The sequence below is a fragment of the Alexandromys fortis genome, unplaced genomic scaffold, assembly GCF_014885135.2.
Source record: "Alexandromys fortis isolate MF-2015 unplaced genomic scaffold, M_Fortis_MF-2015_v1.1 scaffold_37, whole genome shotgun sequence".
Classification (NCBI taxonomy): Eukaryota; Metazoa; Chordata; class Mammalia; order Rodentia; family Cricetidae; genus Alexandromys; species Alexandromys fortis.
Window position 1 is genome coordinate 2,014,488 of NW_026067914.1, and position 9,968 is coordinate 2,024,455.

The window sequence follows — 9,968 nt, forward strand, 5'->3', positions numbered from 1 at the left end:
AAGGTATTAAATAAGTTCAAACCCCTATCTGAAGATAACCAGTGTGACATTAGCATATCAATGAGTTTAGCGGTGGTGTCCTGAGATGCTTCTTTGAACTTCAAGAATCTATCTAGATCCTCTTTGTATAAATACAAAGATTACTTGAAGAAAATCATAAGGCTGCAAATCCTATATCTTCAGTTTAAAATGAAGTATAATCTTCCTGGCACAGCACCAGTAATTTCTTATCTCAAAGATTCTCCTTCCATCACGATGAGAGGTCAGTAGGTGGGGTGGTTTAAGACGGCTCCTCAGAATGTATAAAAAGTAAAGGATGGAGCCCAGGGCTGTGGCAAAATGCTGTGCAAGCATAGTAGAGTTGCAAAAGAGAAACTGACAAAGCAAGGAATGACCAACATGTGGGGCACACGTAATGCTGATTCACTGCTGTTGAAAATATAAACTGCTACTTTGAAAAACGTTGCAGCACCTACTAAAATAAGAACACAAAACCCTTCTTTATCAGCTTCTGTTATTGCATAATACAATGTCAAAAGCCTGCTGGCTTGAAATAAAACCTTGCATTAGTTCCCGGTTCTGTACTGGAAATGCCTGACACAGCCTAGATCAGCACATCACTAGTATGAATCAAGGATCAGAATGTTTGAGTTCCAACCGAAGCCCTGGGGGAAGTCACATCCTAACTCATTTGGGTGGTTGTTAAAATTCAGGTCCCTGATTTTTTAGAACTGAGGTTCTAATTCTGTATTGCCTGTCATTAGTGTCCACCCTCAGCTCCTGAGAACTATTTTCTTGCCACTGTATATAGAGTTCTAGATCATAAGGCCAAGGGAGACAGGTCAAATGCCCCCATATCTCTCAATCTTTCTTATTTCTGCTCCAAACTGGGGAAACACCTGGCTTTTTAAAGACTCCTGTGATAGGATTCCTACTGGGTGGCCACTTGGGAAAATCTTGTTACAATTGGACATAGAATTAGAAAGCAATTTTATAATATTCACATTATTACTCAGCAGTTTCATGTAACCAATAGAAATACAAATAAGTGATCCTCAAAGTTTGTACACAGGTATGGTGATACAAACAATAACATAGGTAGACGATAGGAAGAAATACTTCACAAATGAGTTTTCGTGTCTACACATAAGTAGGCCATCAGAGGTGTCAGTGCACAAATGTGTGCAATGTGATAGCAATCCCAGTAGCTAGAATGGTGGATCATTGGGATTGTGAGTTCTGTGACAGTCTAGGCTACCCCTCAAGGGCCCTGTCTCAAAATCAGATAAGTATGTACACATATATGTATATACACATGTGTGCACATGCATATACACACACCTTTCTTAAATGTTACTTTAGAATATCAGAAGCTCTCATCATGAAGATATTCCAAACTTAATTCATCCATTTTCCCCTTACTTACCACAGCACTCTGTTTGAACACAAAGATTAAATGGACAAAATGTGAATTTTACAAAAATTCACTCTTTGGAATACTTTCATTTTTTTTCATGTCTCTCATCATTCCTTAATTGAATTGCTTTGTCCAGGCTTTTTGTTTAAGAAATCAAACAATATAAAATTGATTACATTATCCCAGAAAGGCTCTCACTGTAGCAATAGGTAGTACATCTGCCCCTCTGCTACACCCACACTTTGTTAGAGCCACAGAGGGCAGTGTAGAAATTCAACAGCTCTGGGACCTGGAGTACTTGATCCTGAATTTATACTTAGTTGATGTCATAGTGTGCTTAACATATATAAATCATACTTATTAAATATGCTTGCATATTTCCATTTATAGAACTATGTATGTATTTAATGAGGCAAAAATAAAAGAATTGAAGAGATAAATGAACTTAAAAGTGACTTAAGCAAAGATCCCCTAGTTAGACACCACTCCCCATTTTCTGATGGGGAATAGACTCATTGCAGGTTTTTAAATTTCCTTCATTGTCAAATTGTTGAGAATTGTTCATTATTTTTCCATCATCTCAGATGTTGAGATTCTTCCAAGGCTCAGGCCATCTACATACCCAAATATGTTCCTATTATAGGGCAAGGGTGGATGCCATAGTCTGATAATAAATACCCTAAGTGTGGGCATAATCTTAGGATTATGGAAGATAATAGGAGGAAAAACTCTTTACTGATGGAAATATTTCTGAACTACCATGGAAAATCATCGAAATGTTAGTATGTAATAAGATAGTTTGCATTCATTTGCAGCATTTGATTTGTTAGGCTATTGTCTTTGAAATCTGTAACAACTGGCAAGCCTATTTGAACTACAATTGGACTTGTTACCCCAGCCATTGATTATCTATCGGATCACCTTCTGACATTAAATTTTCATTATCCAGCTCTAGCATCCCAATAATCTGACAAACTCTGAAATTCACTAAAAGTACCAATGATAATTGGAAGTTCTTCTGGTTGATTCAAAATAATTTGCAACACATAAGATCCAGTCCTATATACCTAAGAAATTCTTATGACAATAGTTGAAAAGACAGTAGAAAGAATTTTCCAGACCCCCATACATATATATGCATATATATGGATGACTCTAGAATTAGTATTCAACAATATTTCTTTATTATTCTCTTTCATTAAACTTTATAAGTCATTTTTTGATTCTGTAGAAAAATAAAGTTATATAATACATTCTCATCAAACATATTGGGTAATACATTTGTACACACATATATTGCATGTTTTGATGTAGTATTGGATAAATTTATTTTGTATAACACTTGTATGATGTTTCTATAAAGCTCTTCCATACCCTTCATGAAATCTTAATACAGCTTCAAAAATAAGGACTGTTCAGATTTTTCAAAATACAGTGGTTTTGAATTTTAATTGAACTTATACTAGATAGTCTCTGTGTTGGAGTATTTTAACTCAGGATTTTTAGAGATGCATCCACACTGCTGTGGAATCAAATTGTGCTCTTATTTTTAATATTCCAATCTATGAATATGCCACTGGAGGGTCTGTTCCTGATGTCCTAATAGGTTAATTCAATTTCAGGCTAGTAGGAATATATAGTATGAAAATGACTTTGTTTTCCATAAAAATAAAAACACTATAAATGACCTTGAACATTGCTTTTGTGGACATCTGGTTTGATTCCCTCAGGGTAAGTATCTGAGAGTAGAATTACTGGTTTATAGCAACAATGGAAAATTGCTTACATAATCATCTGCCAGAACTTGTCTAAAGTGACATCTCATTATCTCATTATGGTTTCTACAAGCTTTCAAACTATGCAATGTTTTGTGATTTTGCCAAGTAAATCAGCTAAGTATTCATTCCTTCATTAGAGAAGCTGAAGAATAGCATAAAGCTTTTTAAACCTAAAATCCTTAGTTATTTCTTCCTTTCCCTCTAAATGAAGCATTAAAATAAATGTATTTATATTTATGTTCTTTGCAGTTCATTCATATTTAATGTTAAATCTGACTTCTTCAATAAGCAGATTTTTTTAATTCATTTCCTTAGTTTTTAACTATTTTGTGAAGTCTGGAGAATTCCTAAACTCAATTCTTAAATATATAAATAAGTTATATTCCTTATCTTCAGTGGTCCTAGCATGTAGATGTATATGAAAGCGTGTGAAAGAAAGTATCAATAGGCACAGTTTTGGATGCCTTTACATGCCATAAGGGAGCACAAAAGGCTTCACTAAGCTAGAGTTAACATTGCAATCAGCACTTTTCCCAGATAAAAAGTTGTAGAAATGTGGTTGTGTTCACTGTATCATTGAAAGCAATCCCTCCAAGCAAGCTCACATGTTGAAACCTAACCTTCCTGGGGATGCTATTAGGATATGATGTCTTTAGGATCAGAGTCCTCATGATAAAAATGAGTGAGTATAAAATAAATTTCAGAAGTCTACTTTACACCTTTTACATTGTGCCCGTGGTAGGAGTCCATGAATGAAAAAACAGGCCTTAACCAGGTGTTAAACATTCCAGTGTCCCTACTGTGGGCTTCGCAGCTTTCAAAACTATGAGAAATGGATTTTTGTTGCTTAGTATCTTCTATGTTTATAAGACATTGCTATAGATATCCACATGGATGAATATGAGACTTAACTCATTTCACTCAATCAACCCTTGTTGAAATAAGAGCGGTGGCGGGGTTGCGTCCCCAACACCCCGGCCGCTTGGCTAGCTCATGCCCGAAATAACAACACACAAACTGTATTCATTTAAAGAACTGCTTGGCCCATGAACTCTAGCCCTTACAGACTAATTCTCGCACCTGGTCTAGCCCATTTCTAATGATGTTTGTAAGTACCCCAAGGTGCGCTTACCGGGAAGATTCTAGCCTACATCCATCCGGGATTGGAGGAGCTTCATTGCGTGCATCTGCCTGGGAGAGCTGAGCATGGTGTCTGTGCTCCCGAGCTGTCGGCTCTCTCCCCGGAAGCAGAGCAGAGTCTGACCTCACTTCCTCTTCCGCCCAGAATTCTATTCTGTTTACTCCTCCCATCTATGTTCCAGCCATGAGGCCAAGCAGCTGGTTTATTATAACTTAACCAATGAAATCAACAGATTGATATATGACACTCCCACATCACTTCCCCTTTTTCTGTTTAAACAAAAAAAAGAAGGCTTTAACTTAACATAGCAAAATTACATATAACAAAACAGTTATCAAGTAAAAATTACAATAATCTATATCATAACTAAGAAAAACTATAACTATAGCTAACTATTCTTAACTCCATCAAACAGTCCAGAAAGATACAATATTACCTAAACAAATAAGAAATAAGCAAACTCTCAAACTCTAGAAATGACAGAGACATCTCACTGCCTGGACAGTCACCCAAAGTTCCTCTGTACCGTTGGGGCATCCATCTTCAGCCTAGAGGCCCATAGTTTCCAGCAGACATTTCCACAAAGCAGGAACTTTCAAAGGCAGTCACTATCTGCTTGTCCTGAAGAATGTCTTGCAGACTCTTTCATGAATCAGGAACCCCGAAAGATCATCTCACCTTTAGGCAAGTTCAGCAGTCCTCTCTCTGCGGGTTCTCTGTGTCCAGTTTATGCAATAGTCCAGGCAAGAGCAGTTTCTTGCCCAAATGGCTATCAAACTCCATAAGGATCCTCTTCGATGCCCATCTTCCTCTTGAAGTAGATTGGTGCTGCCAGGAGCAGAGTGTCTCATTGTCATGAAAAGTCCTAAGTTATTAAAACATTTAAAATGCCATATTCTATAATCTTTGAAAAATATGAAGAATGCCTATCTAAAATATATCTATGCACATCTAGAAAATCTTAACTAACATGACTACAAACTTAACTATTATTAATGATTATTCATTAACAACCTATATACATTACAAAATTAACCTTAAATTTAAATCACTAAAGCAAAATCCATATCAATGTAAATTATTCATACCTATATCATCTCCCCCTTTAAATGTAAAAGAACATTTATAAACAATATTTGGGAATATGGGCGCAGTTTTTTCTCTCCAAACTGCTTCCTGCTGAATGGGGGCGTCGTTAATTAGGTCTTTCATGGTATAACCTGTGTGCTAGTTTCATCTCAGTTGGCAGTTGAGCGAAGCAATTTTCTGAAGGTATTCACAGCAACCGTTCAGGAGGGCGTGGTCCATCATACCATATCGGAATAGAAGAAATGAACAGGGTCTCATCCTCTGTGAAAACAAAAAAAGAAACTCCTTTCCAAAGTATCATGTCCTTAGATCCAAATTTCAAAGTCAAGGCATCAAAATCTCTACGTTGGATTAGTTCAGCAGCATTTATAAACAAATATCTTTTAGCAGCTGTTGCTCCTTCCTCAGCATTCAAACAATTCAAAGAGAGCATAATAGTATACAGTATCAAGATTCTCTGTGTATTTTCCATCTTTGTACGCTTTATTTTAACCTCTATTTCGTTTATTTTTACTTTTATTTTATATTCTCTGTATCTCTTTGACCTGGAATAACTCTGTAGACCAGGCTCTCCTTGAACTCTCAGAGATCCGCCTGTCTCTGCCTCCCAGGCATTGGGATTAAAGGTGTTTGCTACCACACCTTGAACTCACAGAGATCTGTTTGTCTCTGCCTTCTAGGCACTGGGATTAAAGGCGTGTGCTACCACACCTTGAAGTCACAGAGGTCAATCTCCCTCTGCCTCCCAAGTGTTGGGATTAAAGGCGTGTACTACCACACACAACTTCTCTTTTTCTTACTTTTTTTTTAAAAACTTTTAACTTTTAGCTTGCATATATTTTTAACACACTGTAAATCATTTAAACATTTTCTTTATCTTTGAATCTCTTTACTGTATCTCTCTCTTTTTCTGACCACACGAGCCTTTAAATTACTGAGCAATATGAGTAGGATTAAAGCCGTGGCTTTGCCAGCTAGATCCAGTCCATTCCTTAGCTTTCCAGCCTCATGGCTGAGGTACCGGTTGTAGCCATGTTTACTGCCACAACTCTATGGCATTTCAAGGTCCCTGCCAGCAAGCGAGCTTCAGCAGCCTGTGCTTGCAAACCACACGAACCGCCTGCGTAAAAGAGTCAGAGTTTGCCGTGGCAGGACAGCCCAGAAAGCCGGCATTTTTAAACGGCACAGCTTTTTTCCTGCTACAGCTGAAAATCGAAAAGCATGCGTTCAGCTTTTCGTCAACACCATTTAAGTGTTTTGTGGCAGGACCTCTTAATGAGCTGCAGGGTTTTGCAGCTGAAGCTGAGTCAGGAAGCCTCTCTTAGATGAGAGTGCTTGCTTGCCTCTAGCAAGCAGAGTAGACCCAAGAAATTTCTGCTACCAAGAAAACATGCTTCACTCCATTCTTTCCCAAGCTTTCTCAGGCTTTTTGTGGATTCAGTTAGCCACACGTCTGGGCGCCATCTGTTGAAATAGGAGCGGCGGGGCTGCGTCCCCAACACCCCGGCCGCTTGGCTAGCTCATGCCCGAAATAACAACACACAAACTGTATTCATTTAAGAACTGCTTGGCCCATGAACTCTAGCCCTTACAGGCTAATTCTCGCACCTGGACTAGCCCATTTCTAATGATGTGTGTAAGCACCCCAAGGTGCGCTTACCGGGAAGATTCTAGCCTACGTCCATCCTGGGTTGCAGCTGCCTGGGAGAGCAGAGCATGGCGGCTGTCCGGTCCCTCTGGAAGCAGCGCAGAGTCTGACCTCACTTCCTCTTCCGCCCAGAATTCTATTCTGTTTACTCCTCCCATCTATGTTCCAGCCATGAGGCCAAGCAGCTGGTTTATTATAACTTAACCAATGAAATCAACAGATTGATATATGACACTCCCACATCAAACCCTGACAGTATAAATTCCCATGAATAGAGTTGATAGTGGCCTCTCACAGGGTGACCTTGGGATATTTCCCTGAGTAAACTGGGAATGGGGCGGGGGTGGGGCAGCATAGGGGAATGGATGGGAGATGAGAACATGAGGGAACTGGATTGTTGAGGGGGGAGAGGGACAGAGCAGGAGAGCAATGAAAGAGAGATTTTGATAGAGAGGGCCACTATAGGGTGAGGGAGAAACCTGGTGCTAGGTAATTCCCAAGAAACTGCAAGGATAACTCCAGCTAGATTCCTAGTAATAGTGGAGTGGAACTACCCTGCCCCTGTAGTCAGATTGGTGAATACCCATTATAGAGCCTTCATCCAGTAACTGATGGAACCAGATGCAGAGATCCACAACCAAGCACCAAGCCGAGCTCCGGGAACCCAATCAAAGAGAGGGAGGAGGGAATATATGAGCAAGGGGAGTCAAGATCATGATGGAGAAATCAACAGAAACAGCTCAACCAAGCTCATTCTCATAAACTCTAGACCGACAGCTGTGGAGCCTCCACGGGACTTATGTAGGCCTTCCATATGTGGGAGACAGTGGTGAAACTTGGAACGAGAGGCCCCTGGCAGTAGGGCACGATCTATCCCTGGTGCATGAGTTAGGTTGTTGGAGCCCATTCCCTATGGTGGGATGCCATGATAAGCCTTAATGCAGAGTGGATGGGCTTGGTCCTGTCCCTACTTAATGTGCCAGACTTTGATGACTCCTCATGGGAGCCCTTATTGGATGGATGGGAGAAGTGGATGGGGTGTAACCTGGGAGGTGAGGGGGGGCAGAAGGAGGGGTGGAGGGAGAACCGTGGTTGAAATGTAAAACGAAATTTAAAAAGGGTAAAAGCTAAATTAACAAAAACTCTAGAAAATAACTTTAGATTTCTAGATTTTAGGCTTAAGATATATTTTCCATGGATAAAGAACCTCATTCTTAGCTTGAGAATGAGGATCACTAACATACTGTGTTTTGTAACCTTAAGTAAAATTTCCAATCTGGCTTGATTTCCATTATTTTAAATAAGTATTAAAATGCTAGACTCACTCTTTGTCTCCTCTTTCCTCTTTTGTCTGTTTACTTCTCTCTTGCCTCATCGTCCTCTCTTTGCCTCTTCTTTACTCTCTTGCTTCTCTTGTCTTTTGTTCCTCTTCCCAGATCTCTGCCTGCCTGCCTTCCCTTTTATGTCCCTGCTCCAGAAAGGCCTTTTGCTCTCCCATCTCCCAATTAACCTCTTGCACTAACTCAGAAAAATATGCTAGACTCTATCATACAGAGTGATTCTGAGATTAAATTAATGTACCTATAAAGCATTCTCTCTCTCTCTCCCATCCCCCTACACACAGGGGTTTTAAATTTAACTTTCATCATCTACACTTTTAAATCTAAACTTTTCGGCATTTACTTATTGTTATATATTAGTAGCAGACCATAGAATATTTTCATACATATAATATTCTTCAATAATATCCATTCCTATTTCCCATTCTTCTCTCCTCTTGTCCCTCCTACTGGTCTTTCCAGTAACACTCATGTTACTTTTATAGTTTTAAGGAATTCTAGATGCTGTATGTGAGGAAAAAGGTGTTTTTCTTTCTTTCTGAGATTAGTTTGTTAATGTACCCTGATGGTCTACAATTCCATGCATTTTGATGCAGAAGACATAATTGCATTTTAAGGGCTAAATAAAATTCCACTATGTAGATAAGTGTCATATTTTTTTTTAACTCTTCATCAGTTGATCAGCACCTAGGTTGGTTCCCTAACTTAACTATCATAAGCACTAAAACTTAAAAACAAAATCTTCACCTGACGAAGGGATCCACCCTCCCCACCTCTGAGAAAGATGTTTTTAAACCCCAAACAAAATCAAGAGTTATACATCATCATAATGATGAGAATTAGTTGTGACAAAGCAATGGCTTTGGGAGCACATTAAACTACAATAGGAACACTGAGCTAGTCAAAGATAGAAAACTGACTTATCAAGAATAGATCAAACATTCATAATTCCTAGTTTATTATTAAATGTCTATTGTCCTCTGTTTATCTGTTTCCTTAATACTCAAAGGATATTTTGAAATCCTATTACTTAGATACATTCATATAATAATAACTGTTGAAAATAGTTTAGTATTGATAATTTCTTTTCCCAGTTGCAAGAGGAAATGGTTCATTAAATGACAGATGCAAAAGACACTCCTTGAAGATTCCCACCTACTTTCATTGCTCTTGGTTACCTTTCAGAACATGGTAAGAACCTAATGGTGAAACTCAGTACACACTTGAGTCATAAGACACAGAGTAATCAAGCTGTTTCCAGCTTTGAAGCCTGATAGGATGCATTTTGATCCAATCCATTGCCCGCTTCTTTCCCTACAATTCATTTCTTATATCTTTCAAGAACTCCCATCCCACAAGCCTCACATGCTCTATTTAAAATCCCAGTTACTCGAGCCGGGCGGTGGTGGCGCACACCTTTAATCCCAGCACTCGGGAGGCAGAGGCAGGCGGATCTCTGTGAGTTCGACACCAGCCTGGTCTACAGAGCTAGTTCCAGGACAGGCTCCAAAGCCACAGAGAAACCCTGTCTCGAAAAACCAAAAAAAAAAAAAAT

The 9,968-nt window shown here is 39.0% G+C and overlaps 1 long non-coding RNA gene across 1 annotated transcript in view; it reads right to left on the reverse strand.

Moving 5' to 3' along the window:
• LOC126499675 (uncharacterized) overlaps nt 1-9,968 on the reverse strand; it is a 102,658-nt gene that overhangs the window by 11,470 nt on the left and 81,220 nt on the right. The gene's annotated exons all lie outside the window — the stretch shown is intronic.